Source organism: Acomys minous (assembly GCF_964271855.1).
Source record: "Acomys minous genome assembly, chromosome: 5".
Lineage (NCBI taxonomy): Eukaryota > Metazoa > Chordata > Mammalia > Rodentia > Muridae > Acomys > Acomys minous.
In genome coordinates, this window is record NC_140494.1 from 6,226,502 (window position 1) to 6,246,519 (window position 20,018).

General features: G+C 39.2%; 1 long non-coding RNA gene across 1 annotated transcript; it reads right to left on the reverse strand.

The window, feature by feature from the left end:
• Positions 1-17,889: 17,889 nt before the first annotated feature.
• On the reverse strand, positions 17,890-19,760 carry LOC311597384. Its single transcript, XR_014779211.1, has 3 exons — positions 19,595-19,760; positions 18,780-19,066; positions 17,890-18,104 (listed from the first exon to the last, which is right to left on the reverse strand). It is a non-coding gene; the product is annotated as an uncharacterized lncRNA (long non-coding RNA).
• Positions 19,761-20,018: the final 258 nt, after the last annotated feature.

Sequence of the window (20,018 nt, forward strand, 5' to 3'; positions counted from 1 at the left end):
AACTTCGTGGTGCCAGGGAGGGTGGCAAGTGCTTGGCTACGTACAATACTCCCTAAAGGGGAAGTAAAACGCGGGCCTCAAAGTAAGCTTTGGACTTTCAAACAAGGAAGTTGTTTTACCTTTCATGGTGCTAACAATAAACGTTTATGTGATATTTCATGCCACCCCATGCTCGACAGAGTGGAAAATAAAGATTCATAACCGAAAAGTAAGTCATTCTCAAATTGTATGCTTCTAAGTTAAAGTCTGTTGTGGTATAACTGAGCCTCGAGGTGATAGATGACTTCGAGGAAGCAGCGAGCTCTATATCACAGCTCAGTTGCAAGTAGACCAGCTATGACGTCATGCACAAGGCCTGCACAAACGGAAGGCAACAAAAATCCCAGCATGGGGACTCACGGGGTAAAAACGTGGTCCATCCCTTCCTTTAGGAGCTGTTGGCCTTTGATGGCTGCCGGGCAAGGCAGAAACAGTTCTCCTTCATGGTGTGAAGCACACAGTATATTGACCACACTCCACAATAGACTTCACACCCAAGAGTAGGTGGCCAACACAACCTGACTTGATGTATTTAAAAATAAAAAAGACCCAAAGCTGCCTGGGTAAGAAGATGGGAGATCTAGCTAGGAGTTTAGGTGGGTCAAGCGAATGAGCTCTGAAAATACATTGTGTGAAATTCTCAAATAAATAATGAAAATATTATTTCAAGGAAAAAGAAAGAAACTTGCTAGAGTGTTTATCAGGGCCTAAATCTACACAGCCAATTCCAGAAAGCCTATGTATATTACTCTAAAGAATGTAGAGCAATAGGTTTTGGAGCAGTAGCCCATATGTTTACCACACTATGTTAAATCTGCAGGAATTATAAATTTAAAATGTGACATTTTCACTTACAATCATCACATTAAAAGTATGGTGTTAGAATTATCTTTGATATGGCAAAATAAAAGAGTTTACTTTTATAATGTTCTATGAATTACTGGATGGCTATTCTGAGAAGTATTTGTTAATGTTCCATATCCTAGCATCACCTTAAGAGTATGTGCCACTCCCAACACCCTCAGTGGGTGGATAACCACTGCCTGTAACTTCTCCAGATTATTCAAGGCCTCAGACATCTGTAGGCACCTGTGCGCATACAGGCATAGGCACACACAGATGCAGACACAGAGACTTAATTTAAAAACTAAAAGCAATTCTTCACCAGAAAAGAGATAGCTGGGACTCCTTATCCTGCTAATAAAAATCAGGATGTGGGCTGAAGACATGACTCTTCCTAATAAGTGCCAAGTGCTGTACAGGCACAGTGGTCATCTGTAAGTCTGGTACTGCGGAAACAAGCAGGGGGTCAACAAAGCAAGGTGACTAGCTATCCTAGCTGAGTCTGTGAGCTCTGAGTTCAGCAACGATTCTAACTCACTATCTAAGGTGGAGAGGAGTGAAGGAAGACACCTGACCTGATGCTCTGAACTTACACACGTGTGTTCACACACATGCAAGCTTGCATGCACATACCATGTACACATACACATACAAAAGACAGACCCTTTTCAAAGTTTATTCTTGGTATCTTCATTCCAAACAATGTTTTCTTTTGGTCCGTACAGAAGTCAGTAGTATAGCACGCGGCTCCCTGTGGCTTCTGCTTCTAAACTCCTACTTCTGTCTTCAGTTGTAAATCTTTATTCATTATTACTTTGTAAGATAAGATATGATACTTTAACATTAATTTCCTAACTCACGATATGTTACAATATCTCACTTCCTATTTCATTGTTGCTCCGTGTCACTCACTCTCTTCTTGCCTGCACAGCGTTTCTTCTGGCATCCCTGTGGTGATCTATTCCACAGTGCACTCCTTCGCCCTGTTTGTAGTATTCACATTTATTATGCAATTATAATTTTATGGCACCAATGCACTTTTGTGTTATTTGTTTATAGTATTTATAAAAATTGCAGTAAATGATATTTATCACATATATAATGTTACACTCATACTCAGCTTATGCACTGCAGAACAAAAGGTGTAGAATTGAATCTAGAGAAGCTATAATTCTAAATCACTAAAAGATGCCACTTGAAAAATGATGCAACTAAATTTTGTAAACCCATGACAGAATCAATATCCTGTGTACTGTGAGCTGATTTTTTCCCCAACACATACTCTTAGTTTTAATGTTAATTGAATCCAACATATCCCATTTTCTTGTGTCTCATTTGTTTCTCATTTCTAAACCAATCTCTCAGTGGAAGGAAATGAGAGCTATATTTTCTTGGCCCTGAATTTCTATGTTTTTCTTTTCCTACACTCATTCACAGCCAGAAAGCACTAACGGACTCAGGGGGCTATCAGAAACAAAAGACAGACGACATTAAGTTGAGAAGTGTCATGGATGTCCTGGTGAGGGGTCCAGGAGCAGTTGGAGGTGGGGAGTAAGGGCAGATATGATTAAAATAAATCTATTAAATTCTCAAAGAATAGTAAGAATATTAAAAAAATAAATAAGAATAGTTGTCTCATTTCTATGACCATCACACGTACCTGATGCTGTCTGTTTATCTTATAGCAAAGTTTATCTTACAACACTTTATAAAAAATCTTTAAGCATAGAGTCAACACACAGTTCTTCACTGCCAAGACTGAATTGGACTTACCTGAATTAGTCCTCCATGTTATTCAGAAGCCATGACCATCTACAGCTTGATTTATAGCTATGTCAATATATTATCTACCTAGAAAAATAAAGCCAGGAAAAATAACAAAGACGCTGTGGCTTCCAAAACACATTGAAGAAAGACAATGTTATAATTTTGAATTGCAGTGCTCAGAATTTATAGTTAGTCAGCATGCTGTGCAAATTTGAAAATTAAATAATTGTAGATAATATGATTTATGATGTTATAAATTTAATGCTAATATAAGTGTTTATATATGTCTTTAGGTGAGAAAGAATGAAAATGCTCTAACAGGGTTGCGGAGGTGGCTCAGCTATAGAAATGCTTACTTTGCAAGCATGAGGATTTGCATTCAGATCCCAAAAAGCCTAGTCAATATGGCCACCTGCTATAAACCTAGCTATAGGAAGACAGAGCCACAGTGTTGCCACTGTGATCTGGGTAGCTAGACTCCTTTATCAGACAACCAAGGTTCAAATAAGAGGCTTAGGAGATTGATCCCAGGCCTCCGCAGTTATATATACACATATTCTTATATATTTACAGAAACATGCAACACACACACACACACACACACACACACACACACACACACACACACAGAGTATCCACCATTAGGACTATAGTGACAAATGATTGTGAGCCATCTTACTGCGCAATGAATTGAGGTCCTTCAAAAAAGCAGTGTGTATTTTAGTTGCTGGACAGAGAAGTCTCTCTGGCCACACATTGCAATTTAAAAATGTTTTAATTTATTATAATTTATTCAGATTACATCCCAATTATTATCCCCTCACTTGTATTTTTCCCTCCCTCCTGCCCTCTCCCAACCTATTCCCCTCCCCTAGACCTCTGGCAGAAGAGGGCCTCCTACCCTACTACATGGCCACAGCCTATCAAGTCTCATCTTTATCCCTGAACATTATGTAGGCATGGAAAATTTGGGGTGGAAGTTTTTGTGGTTGGGTGGTGTTCTCCTCCCTTTACTAAGAGCCCTGTCTAGTTAGAGGGTGTCCTCCGCAGTCTTCAAGACTCCTGCTAATAAGAATCTCAGCTAGAGTCATCCCCGTATCCTCCGAGAAGCCTCCTCTATCCTAGCTCTCCATTTTGTCATAGGGATGCTCCTGTCATGGTTTCTGTTCTTTCTGTGTGCCCTCTGTCGTGATGCTCTTGCTTTCCCCAGGTCTAATCTCCATGCTCATTTCTCTCTGTGCTGGCTCCCACTGTCTATTCTATTTCTCCTTCTGAGTGAGATTTAACCATCCTTCCTTGGGTCCTCTTTGTTACTTATCTTCTTTGGGACTGTGAATCATAGTATGTTTATACTGTACTTTATGGCTAAATTCCACTTATAAATGAGTACATACCATGTGTATCTTTTTGGGAAGAGGTTACCTCACTCAAGATGATCTTTTCTAGCTTGAAAATTTAATGATAGCCTTGTTTTTCACAGCTAACAAGTATTCCATTGTGTAAATGTATCAAAACTGAGATTACATCTTATAACCCTTATAGTGGCTCAGATAAAAAGTCAAGTGACAGCATATGCTGGTGAGGATATGGAAAAAGGCGAATACTCCTCAGTTGCTAGTGGGAGTGCAAACTTGTACAACCACTTTCGAAATCAAACAGGCACTTTTTTAGAAAACCGGGAACAGCTCTACCTCAAGATCCAACTATACTACTCCTGGGCATAGACCCAAAAGATGCGCCACAAGACAACAAGGACACTTGCTCAAGTACATCTACAGCCACTTTATTCATGATAGCCAGGATCTGAAAACAATGCAGAACTTCGTTTTTTGAGGGTTTTAGTCTAATGTTTATAACACAGAACCTATAAGCCAAACAGGTAATTGCTAAAACAAGCAATACTGTGTAATAAAATAGTATGCAGTTAGTACCATTTGAATTAGATCTCTAAGTCCTATCAATGATTTTGTCAGGAAAAAAAAGATTTTATAATGATGAGTTTTCTGTGATCACATATGTGCAATGCATATTAGCATAAATATAATTGTACTCACACACTGACAGTGGATCACTTCAGTTGCCAACTTTTGCCAATTGAAAGGTCATCCAAACAAAAACTAGACAGATGCTGGAGCTAACTGATGTAACAAACGAATGGGGCTAGCAGATATTTACAGAACATTTCACCCAAACATGAAAGAATATAACTTCTTATCAGCAGCTCCAGGAACCTTCCCAAAACTGACTGCATACTCACACACAAAGCAAGTCTCAACAAATACAACACAATTGAAATAACACCGTATCCTGTCAGACCACAGTGGATAAAAGCTGAATATTAACATCACCAGATACATTATATTATACACATTCTTTAGTATATTTATTAGAATTTCAGGATGTGTTGATTATTTGTCATTATAATTACATCATAGGTAAAGGAGTGTCATAGAGTTTGAAGTGGGAATTGTCTGTTATGCCTGTATTTGAACCCGTCCTGCAAAAGCTAATTTTTTTATCCTTACATGAATATATTTCAACTATTTTAAAATAGTTTTGATGATTAAGCCTCCATTAATATCGTAAGTCCTTGTTCTGTTACTGAATATCAGATAGACATTTTTTTCAGCTTTATGCAAACAGGCTAGAAAGTGAGTCCCAAGTGTAAGGACTCGTTTGCTCTGTATATTCACAGAAAACTGTAGTTATTGCCAATGTAAATTAAGTTGCATACTTTTGTATTGCTTAGAGTTGTTCTCACAGACATTTTTACATCATAAATGCCAAATTAACTCTTGTAAATTATGTTACTGATAATAAGATTAGATACTCATAAAAATATCACCTTACCCCAAATACGAAAATTCAACTATATATTCAAAAATTGGATGCATTTGAGTTGAGAAAATATACCTTACTTGATTTTCAAGTTATATGTTGTCTATAACATGTCTAGAGTCCTTGTGTCTTAATTGAGGAAAAGATGTCATCAGAGTCCTTAACAGTCATGTATTTCTATAAAAGTTTGCCTTTAATTCACAGCATTTTATATGCTTTGAAATAAATATTATAAGAATATAAAATTAATTTTTATAGAAGAGCTAAAATATGGACAGCTTAATTTTCTAGATAAATTGGTTTGGAAGAAAAAGACAATCTACCCTGTTGTGTAATTATGTGGTGTAAAAAGACATGTGTACAGATAATAAAATGTTTCAGTCTACATGGTCTTTAATTTGAAGCTCATTATTTGAAATTCCTTTCAAATGCATTTAGACAATGATTATTGAGTACTATGAAAGTCTATTAAAAAGTGATGGAATATGAGATCAGATTTTAGCCAACTCAGACAAGCTTTATTATTTGTCTAGGATAACTCAATAAATAACCAAAACTCATCCTATAGAATAATTTCCATATGTCTTACAAATAGCAGGAAATGTTTCCAATGAATAAAGCTTAGAGTTCTGCATTCTATAATCTTTTTTAATTCTAAGGGTTGTAGACTATTGTTTTTAGCACACAACTGTTTCAATCAGTCAAGCAAAAAAAAAGAAACAAAAAACAGGGAGATAAGGAAACAAATAAAGATAATGTAAAGACATGTCCACATGTATGTAAGAAGAACCATAATATTGTTTTTACAGTGTTTGTTTATTTTATCTTATGTGCATGTGCTGTGTGCCTGTGTGTATGTATGTGCACCATGTACATGCTTAAACCCAAGAAGGCCATAAGAAAGCATTGGGTCCACTGGGATTTGAGTTGCAGACATTTACAAACTACCATATGGGTGCTGGGAACCAAACCTGGGTGCTCCGCAGGAGCAGTCAGTACTTTTAACTACTGAACCATGTCTTTAACAACTAAGAATCATAAATTATACCACGAGCTTCAAGAAATAGGAGAATGGTCGATTTCTACTTTTTTATTTTCATTTTTTCTTAATTTATTCAGGTTACATCTCAGTTGTTATCCCCTTACTTGTATCCTCCCATTAGTTCCTCCCTCCCTCTTTCACCCTATTCCCCTCCCCTAGGTCTGGGACAGAAGGGGACCTCCTCCCCCACCATATGGTCATAGCCTATCAAGTCTCATCTTGGTAACCTGCCTATTCTTTCTCTGAGTGCCACCAGGCCCCTCCACCAAGGGGAAGTGGTCAAATATGGGGCACAATTTCCACTTTTAATGTACTCATTCAGATCAATAAAACCTTTGCTCAGGTTGGGGAAATGGGCAATGGATGGTGCTCACTGGGCAACAGACTTTAGTCAGGTCTGTCCCCAGCACAAGAGGCAGAGGTGCAAGTCCATAACTCCATTGCTGGAGAGCTCACTGGACAAACCAGCCTAACCCAAATGATAGACCCCCAAGCTCAGGGAGAGACTTTAGTGCAAAGTAGAGAGAGAGAGAGAGAGGGAGAGAGAGAGAAAGAGAAGGAGGGAGAGAGAAAGAGAGGGAGGGAGAGAGGAGAGAGAGAGAGAGAGAGAGAGAGAGAGAGAGAGAGAGAGAGAGAGAGAGAGAGAGAGAGGAAGCTAGGCAAAGTGCCTTAAAAACATTAGTGCACCACCACCGCCCCTCACCCCGCCCCAGAACACAGGCACCACATTCCAGAAGCACAAGGCATCCTTGCTCAAACTATTCAAATCATTTTGCTATCAGGTTGCTAAACAATCAATTTTCTTTTCGAGATGGATAATTTTTTTAAAATTATTAATGCCACCATCATCTCATAAATTACATTTGTAACGCTGTGACCAAAACAGACCAGACCAGGGAAAGTGGTGTGTGTGTGTGTGTGTGTGTGTGTGCGCGCGCGCGTGTGACAGTGGCTGTATGTGACAGTGGTGGGAAGGACAGACAGAAGGATGGAAGCCAGGCTATTCCTAGCACAAGAAGTGCTAGCGCCACACACCTCAAGAACAATAGAAAAATTCTTATGACAAATTGGCACCTGTCACCTCTTCAGAGTGGATAATTTGTCCAAAAGATATTCCTGAGGTTTTAAAATGACAAAACACAAATACAAATTCATGAAAACTTATTTATAATGTTTAAATTTAGGAGCATTTAAGCAGAACTAAGCTACTGAGTCACATCAGATCAAAACTCTGCAGACAAACACACATGGTAACATACACCACGGGTTTTCCTATTTGGTGAGTTTGGAGGCCAAAATATATTTTCATCATTGTGAGATCGAACATATTTCTTGGACCAAAATATATTATGAAAATTATTATTTTGGTTATAAAAACAAAATGTTAGAGAGACGTAAAAGCAGGAGCAACAACTGCCTTGATATTTTAAAGGTGAACTCACGACAGCCGAAACCTGGAGCAGGAAGACTAAAACGCCCTTAATTTGATCATTCTGGGCCTGCAAAATGTCACAGACATTATCTTTTATGAAAGGCCCAGAAATATGTCCTGATGCTTTGAGAGTGTCTCAATCTTCCTAATACACTGAAGTATTTGCAGTCCCTTCTCCTGTCCCCATCTTCATCCGTGTCATTGCAGCATGCTGTCGGCTTTAGTTGTGGGAGGCTGTCTTCTGAACTGTAGCAGAGATGATGTATCTGAGTTTCCTTAGTGGCATTTTGAACACATTTTTGCACTCTTCCATCCAAGGCACATACTTCTGGTGGAATTCCTGTTGTATGGGAGGCCAGCTGAGCTGCAGTCACACAGTGGCACTCCCAGATGTGGCCTTGCTGGGTTTACTCCAGTCCCTCTGTCCCACCAGCCAGACATGTGTTGCTGAAGTCTCTTCCTTAGTATCTGAACCTCACAACCACAAGGAGCCTTTGTGCTGTTTATTTGTCTTATTGGTGGTTTCTTTCTCTCTCCCCTCTCCCCTTCCTTCTCCCTCTCCCTCCCTCCAGGGCTCCTTCCCTCCCCGCTCCCCACTGTGTGCTCTTGTTTCCTTCTTATCTATTAAAATTGTGAAAACTTTTGCTTCCAGGACAAACTGCCAACTGATTATTTACTTAGTTAATTAATTAGGACTAGATAGCAAGGGCTAGGTAGCACAAGTGACAAAGCAAATGCATGCAAATCAGTTTGCATCTAGGATGATCAAATATTGTGACCTGCTATGAAAAACTATTATTAAATAGGGCTAGAAAGATGGGGAACAGGAAAAGCATTATTGCTTTAAATGCTTTCAGCACAGATTAATTCTAAAAAAAATCATCAGTGAAATGAGCATCTAAAACACACACACACACACACACACACACACACACACACACACACACACACACAGACTTCAGACTTTTAATGAGGGCCAGGAGATGACACATACAACATGGGTGTTTGTTTTAGTCACAGGAAGGTCACTATGGTGATGAAGGCAGGCAGACACCTGCACCATCTGTTTTTGTCAACAAGCCTTTGATATGAACACAACAGTCATTTCCCACTAGGATGTGTTTTTTTGGACCTGTGTAGAACTTAGGCTGGAACATGACTATTTTTTAAAATAAAATTTCACTATATTATATGTCTGTAAGAGGTGGGTGTTTGTGAAGGAAAAGGCAATCATGTCTGAAGTTAAAAACTTGAATCTCCTGGGTCCTCTAGTAAGGGGAGCAGGGGCCTTCTTTGACATGGGCTGTGTTGCATGCTGTTAGATCACTGCCCCCCTGGTGGGGCTGCCTTGCCAGGACACAGGGGAGGAGGATGTGCTCAGTCCTGATGTGACTTGATGTGCTGGCATGGGTTAGTGGGGAGGGCTGTCTCCCTTTTCTGAGGGATAGGGGAGCAGAGAGAGGGGAAGCAGGAGGGAGGAGGGATCAGGAGGAGAGGATGGAGGGGGCTGTGATTGGGATGTAAAGCAAATAACTAAATAGATAAACGTATTAAAAGCTTGAATCTCTGTCTCTGCCTCTTTCTGTGTCTCTGTCTCTCTATTTCTCCGTGTGTGTGTGTGTGTGTGTGCGTGCATGTGTGTGCGCGCATGCACGTGGCTGCTTGTGCACATGTGTCTGCCCGTTGGTGATGATGGGGAAATGCGAGGGGAGACTTGGAGAGCCACATAGTCATCATTGTCCTGAAATTGATGATTGGAAAACCTGAGAGAGATATGAGATGATTGACACATGATGCCATAAATGGTACTGCGCATGTAACTGAGGGAAAGACGTCATTCACAGGAAGTGATCACAGCTCTTTGTTAGCTCATCTCCACCATTAGGAAAATACCCGGTGAGTGAGTAAAGTTCCAGGACCTTCAGATCCCAGCCAGGTGCGGCAACTCTCTATGTGCCCTTATTTGTTCCTGTGAAATACACAAAATCCAAACAATATACACCCATACACAGGAGATATTTTTGTTCACATGTGAACAAAAATTTCCTTTATTTTATTTTTCAAATAAAATAAGTAATTTCAAATAAAATAAATAAATTTCAAGTAAAAGTTTATTTTATTTTATTTTTCAAATAAAGGGAACTAAGAGTACAGCTTAGCAAGAAAAGAAAGAATCTTCACTGCCCACCTAAAAATCTGCTTCATTATCACATCCCACTTTATTATAGCTAGTTTTTTAAAACATGAAACATGGGCTTGTAATGTTGCGGACAGGGTAGTGATATCAAAATAGCACAATGTGCAATGATTGCTGTGTGTAACAGAGATCCGTAGTGTAATTTCTTACCTTTCCAGAATAAGAAAAATCTCGAACTTTGGCTTTCACCACAAAGATTTCTCTGGCCTTGGAAGAGCAAATACTTTCCTGGTTTAATTAACTCAGAGGGAACGGTTTCTCTCAGTGCCAACATCCCTACAGGGGATTCTATCACCGTGGGTTTCCTATGTAGATAAGTCAACTCCACGGTTATTGCTTATTTTGAAGAAATGGGGGAGTTTTAGTTTTCTGCAGAAAAACACATTTCTAAAAAAAATTGCATGAGCATTTTTTCTTTTTTTTGATGAGGCTAAAAAGAAAGAAGGAAAAACACAACTTGTTTAGTGCAAGACAGAAATTTAGGTTAACTGCCCGAATCAAAACTTTCCCATACTGTCTTAGGAATGAAAACTTGCCCTGATCAGTAATCCTCACCACGTTCAGAGGGTTAGAGGTGACTCAGCCTCCATGAATGTGCTCTGGTCTTATTTAAAGAAAGGCCCCTGAGTCATGCGGAGTTGTGTCACAATGTGTGGTATGTCGTGTTATTCTAAAAAGACAGCTTGGCGAGAGGAAATTGAACTATCTTTTTTTCAGAGAACTTTGCCCTTTTGTAGAAGTCATTTCCCACACATCTCACTTACTTGCAGTGGTGCTCTGTTGTATTTTTATCACAGATATATCCCTAATGACTTCTCATGTCAAGCTTGTGAAGCGAACTATTTTTCATTAATATTTATCCTCAGATGCTGTTAAATGCACTGCTTACAGCTGAATTCATTTACGATCACTCTCTTATCATCTGGATGGCCCATCTTTATAAAAGAATGGCTAAACACATATGTTTGTTATTTTTAACAATAGAGAGAAATGCATAAGCCTAAATGAGCTTCAATTGTCTTAGCTAAGAAAATTAGCAGTGTTGACCTTGTTTGTGTTCAGAATTTTTAGTTACATGTAAAGATTTTTTCAGAAAAGTTAAATAAATAAATACATAAACAAACAAATAAATAGCCCAAGGGCTACCAGTGCAAGAAAAAGCAGTTTTCTTTAGAGCTATGATTCATGATGGGTTGGCCATGCTCCTGTGCATGCTGGCACAAACAAGGGCATATGGGAAACATGAAGTAAATTCTTTGGATTATTATAAAAACAAAAATAGAATATGAAGTAGAGAGGATGTGTGTGAGAGGGATCCAAGAGCCTGAGGGGGGAACTGGGATAAAAATTATTCCACTTGTATATAAATTAAAGTATAACATAAAAATAAATAAGTAAATTTATAAAAATATAAGAAAGTGCTGTGATGGGTAAGATCGCACTTAGGTCTGACCAACTGTAACTTTATGGTTCATGGTCAAGTATGAAGTCTTGAATAGAGACATGCCCAGGTGGGTCAGTAGTTCTTCTATCATAAGTCCACATTTGTTTTTGAGTGTCTTTCTCTACACATCAGGAATACTATATACTTCAACTTCAGTTTGGGTAAGCTGCCTCTAGGTCTATGACTCAGCTGAATCAACCAAACAACTGATTAAAGCCCTTCACATTTGGAAGCTAAAACACTGAGTCAGGAACTCCTATGCATGCATTCAACATGGTCCCACCTTTGTTTCCATCTCAATCCAATGCCCGAAAGACATATTGCCATTTGTGTCCCTATTTTTTGCCTGATGATAATTGGCCAGGCATGCAACTGCTTGGGTATGAATCACAGTCTACCACAAGTTTGGGAATTGAGTCTAACTTCAGATTTAGACAAAAATAATTGTAGTAGACTTTTAGGGTTTGCAGGACTCTTGATTCAAGTGCCTTCAGTGGGAGGCACATATTCAAATGCGATACTCAAGTCCTGTGGCTGAATAGGCTTTGCCTCCACTGGACAACAAATCAGGTGTCAGAGATAAGGACTCTATGTCCACAGTTGCACCAACATGTGATCTTATGTCCCCAAATTCCTGGATCCCACTATTTCACACTCTTTGTCCCCATTGTAATAAGAAAGATCCATTAAGCTGTGGCATTCAGTGTGGGCTATAATTGACTGCACCTAATCTGAAATTTGATTTTCAGAAATATTTACTCCCTGGCTATGAGATAAGAATGGCCTTCCAAACAAAATTTACGAACTCTTTTTATAGAACATTTCCTAAGCTTAAGCATCCCAAGTTCATCACTCACATACTCAAATTCTTCAGTGTGGATAGAAGAAACTGAACATAAGCATCCCAAGTTTATCACTCACATACTCAAATTCTTCAGCATGGATAGAAGAAACCGAACAACGTGATTGTTATCCTCCTTTCTGCATACAATAAGACTGTTTGCTCAGCTCTAAATATTCTTTGTCATTCAGAGTTGCACCCTAAATAGACGTTAGTAGCAAATGTGGAAGCATCTTTTTCCTTTTAAAATATTTATTTCTACCTATGTCTATGTGCATGATATGTGCATGGAGACCAGAATAGGGCATCTTATCTCCTGGAGCTGGAGGTACTGGAGGTTGTGAGCCTGTATGTGGTTGCTGGGTACAAAATTTAGGTCCGATCCAAGAACACTAAAATTTGTAACTTTGGAGGCACTTCTCTGTCTTCCTCTGCACCCTCTTGCCGTCGTCTTGTGGAGATAGGGTCTTTAATATGTTGTCCAGATTGGAACCTCAGAGTTTGGGGCTTAGGTCATTCTCCCACTCCTCCTACTCTACTAGTCCAAGAATAAATAGAAACTGGAATGAGCTGCAGAATCACCTTTGGTATCTCACGTCAACACCAGCTAGGAAATGTCCACTAAGATTCACATAAAATGCCTCTGCTCTTTTCTGTGGGTCACCACCGTCACTGCAAGACTCTGGAACGCAGGCAATGTAACTCATCCCCATGCAGCTGAGACCCTGAAGATCCAACACAGCTCTTCGCGTACTCTCTTTTGTGTTTCCCAACTTTCCCACTCTTTGTGATCTTCAGATTTTCCCACCTCAATACAGAAGAGATTCTTGTTTTTCTTCATATTTATTTTTAGATTCTGCTATGTCGAGTGTTGATTGAATGTCTGAGGACTTTCTCCCAGGGTTTCTAATTGCTTCAGAAATGTTTCTTAATGGATATTTTAAGGCATCTAGAAATAGTCTCTGAAGTCCTGTATTTTTATTAAATCTTAGCTGTTTTCCACAACAGATTTTTCCAGGACAGTGTTTATTATAGCGGCATAGCCAATAGTATATTTTAAGGTAGCTTATATATAAGACATGGCATGAACCTGTTATGAGTTTCATAGGTCAGTGTATCATCAGTCATCTCCACTGAATGATACTGTCATTCACATCCTATAAGTATCCGTCTCTGTCTTCCATTCTCTTTTCATGGATTTTCAACAAAACCTGAGAGGGTGAACGAAATTCCATAAATAGGCTAGATGTATCTTGCATTTTCTTGTCAAGTCCTTGAGGATTCATGACTGTGAAAGATAGAAATGATGTAAATAGAGGATGAGGAAGCCAAGACCAGAGAAAGAAAAGAAGCTTTGAAGAGAGATGGACAACAGCCCCACATACTGTGTTCTTAGGTTATGCTAATTGTGCTTTGGCATTGAACTAGCAAAGGCTCTAACCAATGAAAACTCATGGATCAGTCATCAACACTGAGGTACTGTGACATTGCACAGCTGCTTATTCATAATATACAAGTACATTCAGTGGCATTCGACTAACTTCTCATTGCTGACATTTGGTGAAGGGAGGAAACCTACAAGAATGCTTCTAGGAAGACTGTGGCACAGACTGACATTGTTAATTTAGTGGGAACTTCTTAAACAGTGGTGACACAAGGCAGAATCTTGTCTCTGGAGGAGTACACAAGGATGGAAAAGTGCTTACTTGGTGAAAGTCAAGCAGCTAAGAGGGTGAAATGAAAACAGAATTCAGCATCAAGCAGTGGTGAAATGGCTCAATGGGTGAAGTCTTGCCACACAATTCTGAAGAGAGTCATGTGAAACTGGGTGTAGCTGCACATGTTAGTTCCAACACTTTTACTGGAAAGTAGAGAATGCACATGGGGGAATCCTTGAGAGTTTGCAGGCCAGCTAGTCTGGCAAAAGTAGTAGTGTCTCAAAGGAGGTAGAAGGTGAAGACCAACAACAGCACGGGGTATTATCATCTAGTCTTCACACACACACACACACACACACACACACACACACACACACACACACACACACACACACACACGATGAGAGGGAGAGATCAAAAGCATTTTTCAAACTAATTTGTAAGAAACTGACACTTTACAAGAGAGAAGCTTTCCCCACAAACATTAATGCTTCCTGGTATTCATCATCTTCACACGGTGTGGTTGAAAATTTCTCTTCCACATATCTCTCGGCTTCCGTTTTCTTGGGTTATTTACATTAATTCAATGTGCTTATGTCTATCAGCCTTAACTTATGGAAGTATAGTTAAGAACATGAATTCAGATGTTCAAGGGATAGAATCTGCTCATCAGTTTAGTGATAACCCAAACTCTTTCCCTTTTATGGTTTGGATCTGAAAGTTTTCCCAAAACTTAAATGTCTCTAACTGCTGTTACTACAGGGAGATGATGAAAGTTATATGAGATGGGGCATGGTGAGAGGCTAGAGATAATTAGCTATGGTTTGGTTTGTAAATGTTTCCCAGGTGTTCCTGTGTTGAAGGCTTGGTGCTCAGGGAAGCAGTATTCAGAAAGAGAGTGTTTAGGAGATGTAGCATGATGGCTCTAGCCTCATGAATTAATTGATCCATGTATGGTGTTCAGTTTCTCTACCATATACCTGCAGGATAATTTGCTATTGATCCTCATGCTGAAAGCATAAGATCTACAGGATCGTGGAGCAAAGCAGAGGAAACTGTGAACTAAAATAGACCTCTCTTCCTTTGAGCCTGGTTTCCTTGGGGCTTTTTTGCAATAATACAAATAAAATCAATACACTATTGAAACTAAATTTGGATCAGTTAGATAAATTTTAAAGTTTCTTCGGGGAACGTAGTGTTATTCGTCAAATCAGCCTCTCCTATTTCTTCTGAAATCCCTATTGAAGAAGAGGACAATGAACAGGGTCCCATAATTCCTCCTACTGGCCAGTGGATCCTTGAATATCCCTGAAAATTTGTTTTTCTTGTTGGATTCCTTAGTTTTCTTTGATTCCATTTTTTATTTGTTTGTTTTTAACCTGATAAATTTTTGGCTTGAAGGCTTAGCTGATCTCTACTAGTTCCTTTTTGGAACTCCTGCTAGTGTCCCACCCTGGAGTCTAGGTCAGAATTCACTCAACCCTCAGCATGACAAGACTATTCTATAGACCTGAGCGGCTTGGTTTTGTGCATGTTAGGAGAGCTTCATACTCACCAGTGGGCCAAAACCTTTTGCATTCCTATCTTAATATGGAAGACTCAATAATCCCTTATGAAATTGGTTTCTCACTTTACCAAGATTGATTGTCTCAACTTGCATGGACTCTATTATGACATAACTTATGAGAAAAGATGAGCAGCCACTCTGTTAGTCTTCTCAGGGACAGACCAGTGAAAGTTTTTCTTTTAGACTTGTTTTCCAAATTGCCCTTTTTGTCAAAAACAATTAGAAAAGATGTCGCCAAATTTCTCCTTCTATCTACATCTCTTTGTTCACATAACCACCTTTCAAATTTTCCATTCATTTTCTTTGACATCTTATTTCTTCTTCTTTCCTTAGATGGTTTCTGCTCTTAATCTTTCCTAGTGCCATATCTTCAGGAAAACAGAATTTATCTATAATATGTAGGAAAATATACCTCAACTATGTTATTTGTGAAACCAACATATAACCCCATCTCTAACCTAGATACTCTAACTGTCAACTTGACCCAGCCTCCCATCACCTAAGTACATTGTCTCACTTGGTGGATTGTCCAGATCAAACTGGACTGTGGGCCTGTCTGTGAGGAACTGACTGTAAACTGATGCAGGGGACATTATCCCACTCTGGGCAGCACCATTCCCTGGGCAGTTGATTGTGGGCTGTTCAAATAGGATAGGTAACTGTGGATCTGAAAATTAGCAACAAGAAGCATTCCTCTATGGTTTCTGCTTAGAGTTCCTGCTTTTAAGTCTTTTAATGATGAACTGTAGCCTGGAAAAATAAACAAAAAAATCTGTCTCAAAGCAAACAAATCATAGTCTCAAAAAGACATACTTGGCTTAGATTACACACAGTTTTGCTTCCACTTTCTTACCACCCTTCCACTCTTCAATTCACTTTACCATGACTGTCCACCTCCTTAACTTTGCCAGTCAATCCTAATCTAAGCTCATCCATGATTACCTACCCAGAATTCCAAAGGCAGTGTCCACAGCTTTACTTAACCTCTTAAGAGCATTTATTATATTACTGGTCAGGTCTGACTCAAGGTTGATTGATTTCTCTAACTATCATACTTAGTCATGGCCTGGTTTTCTCAATTTCCTTTCCAGCCTTATGTGGGAAGTCAGATTTCTTCTATTTTGAAGTCATGTAAGTCTAGGTTACTTTGCTTTTTTACATTTGGTTTCTAACCATGCAACAGATTTAACTGTCATTAAAATATCTGATCATCTACAAGAATAGCAGCCTACCAAGAAGAGACTTGATACCCTATGAGCATATACAGTGGGAGGAGGTCCCCCTCAGTCACAGTCATAGGGGAGGGGAGTAAGGGAAAAATAGGAGGGAGGGAGGAATGGGAGGATACAAGGGATGGGATAGCCATTGAGATGTAATGTCAATAAATTAATTTTAAAAAATAAAAAAAATAGCCCAAAGAGCTCTTTTGAAATTGGAAAATCACTACCACACACTCATAGTCTCCTTGGGTGCATTATGTAATAGATCCTTTCAATTGCTGTGCGTTCTTGCATCAAGGCAGCTGTTATCAATTCCCCTTAAATAATTAGTGTTACTGACAGGCCTGTGACATCTTCTTGATTGGCAAGGGACATGTTTCAGTGTGTCCGATGACTTAGAGAAGGCTGTGTTTGGATATGCCACATATATGGCATGTATCTGCCTCTTGATGTAATATCAACAAATTTTGAAATATGTGAAGATCTCTATGCTGTAGTGTGATATGTTTGTGATAAAAATTGCTGTCTAACTCCCAAGTCTGTTCAAAACTAAAGTGATAGACTATCTTATATACATTAGCATAGTTGCTATAAAAATAAACAATCGAAAAATAACATCAAAATATTGTAGCTCTGGCCTACAGTTTCAGCATTTGAGTACAGGGACACAGTAGAATTATCATCAGATATGATGATGAGTCTTGCCTGTCACAAAACAAGCAAACAAACAAATCCAAAATACCAACAATCACAGTTACTAACAAAACTCCACCTAAATTTTAAACTAATAACTAGAAACTAATGAGAGTTATCTGGGTGTGCTGGTTGAAAAAGTGCACACATGGGTTTCCTCTTGAGTTATTGGAAACAATAAACTCCAAAGGGGGAGGTGAACATACGTTTTAAAACTGTCTGCTTTTGTTTCTTTGAGATACATACTCAAAAGTACAGTGGAATAATCTTATTTATTTATTTCATTGTTTATACATCATCCACACCATTTACAGTCCCAAGAACGGTACACGAAGTTACCAATTCTCCCTTCTCTCCAACGCCTGCACCTGGAGAGATGAGCTCATCACCGTGCTTCGTGATGTGCTTCAGGAAGCTGTCATCCTTCGGGGATTGTCATAGGGCAGAGCTAAAAGCTCCAGGATAATCCACTGGGAACAGAAGCTCAGGGATACGAGTTATGGGCTACAGAAACCAGCTCTACCTGAAACCAGAAAGTAACAGTGTCTTCATAATGAAAACTCTAGGGGCTTGCACCTGGCTCTGCCTAGGACACACCCCCTCTTTCCTACACTGTCTGGGTGCTGCTTGCATCAAGTCTTGACCTGTTCTGGCCAGTCTTTCTTCAGACAGACCTATGGCTATTTTTCATCCTTGCGTTTGTATTATGTTTCAACCTCAGCTAATTTGGGGCCGTTCTACAACACCCTATAGAAATCCATTACTCCTGGTGTTCAGAAAATTATTTCCAGAGCATAGGATAATATCTGGGGAAAGAAAAGATTTTAAACAATAGTATATATTTTTTTTAAAAAATCAAATAAATATGTATTCATGCTTTTCAGCAGAATCAAAATTGGGACCATCAATTTTCTGGTAGATGATCCTGAATGTCTTCTCAGAATGGTATAAAATTTCTAAAAGATAAGTTGTTCTATTAGCACTATGTGGTCACATGAGAATTTGCTAAATTCTTTAGTCCTCTTTTAGTAGCTTAAAATATGAAATGAGTTCACAGAGGTGGAATAGTTTCAGGCAATTGAAGGCCAAGATTAAACTGCTTCTTATTTCCCCTCTGAGAAGGAATCATTTATCTCCTGTGGAACTATCAGAATTCTGGACAAAAATAAAAAATGCGAATTTATAAAATAGGGTTCACCTTCTGAGATGCTCTTCCAAGTGAATCATGCAGTCTGTATTTTTTTTTATTTGAACTATTCTGATGTAATTTTCCTCCATAAGTTCAACTCACATCCGAGACAGTTCTTCATTTGAACTTAGGGAACTGAAGAGCTCCGTCAGTGGACACACAGTTTGTAAAATGCCCTGAGTGCTCTGTGTTAGACACATGGCTACTGATCTTCATGCACTTTGAAAAAAGTGTGGGATTCCGCAGAATTAATGATCCATCGCATTATTTTCTTGGGTATGCCTGACAGGCACTAACTAAAAAGTGAAAAGAGAAATTTAAAATGTTCTGTTAGAAATAAATCACCATTGGCACAGCGACATCATTTGTACTCGCCATTGGCAACAAAGTGTGATTTTTTTGACATCTTGAAATCCATAACAGGGGCTATATTTAGCATTGTTTGGACAAGTTTGTTTATTCTGACCAAAGTTTTTCTACTAACAGCCAGTTACAAAAGTCTACTAAATGTCCTATGGTGTAGATCATTCCTTATAATGCGGTTACTGAGTCCAAATCGGACAAAAGGATGGAAAATAAGGAATCCTAGTATTTATACTGATCAGAAATTTGTATTGTCACTAAAGAGCAAACCATGTCACAATGTGTCTTCCACTTGATTTAGGGTCCTGTTCTGGTGGTACGTCCCACTCAGGAAACAAGAATACTTGAATCTTGTCCAGTACAAGAGTGGGTTGTGTGTGCCTCGTCAGTTTGGTCATTACAAAGGTATCTAATGTATTCATATAGAGCCGAGGTTTGCACAGATTTGGAGAATTCATTACCTAAGGAAGCTGGTCCTCAGTGTGTATCTCCTTGGCTCCATCTCTCCTGCCATGTCGAACAGTAGACATGCCAATCACAGAGGGGAAATATTTGTCTGTGATTAGACCTAGGATGTGACCTGGTGTGGCTCATCAGTGGCACAGTTGGGAGGTGTGGTTGCAGGCTCCACACTCCCTCTTTCTGAAGCTGAGGGAAATCAAAGGTGGTAAATGTTTGTAGGACTCTGGCTTGTCTGCCTTTGCCTTTGTGATGTCAGACAGGAGAGTGATGCACACAGAAACTGTAATCAGTGAGTGATTCTGCATACCCCAAGGCCTTAGCGTTCATCCACAAAAGGGACGGCCTGGGAAACCCTGAGGAACATTCCTGCCAGTGTCTCCTCACACTCAGAAGCTGATCATTGTGATGCCCCTCTGCCGTTCT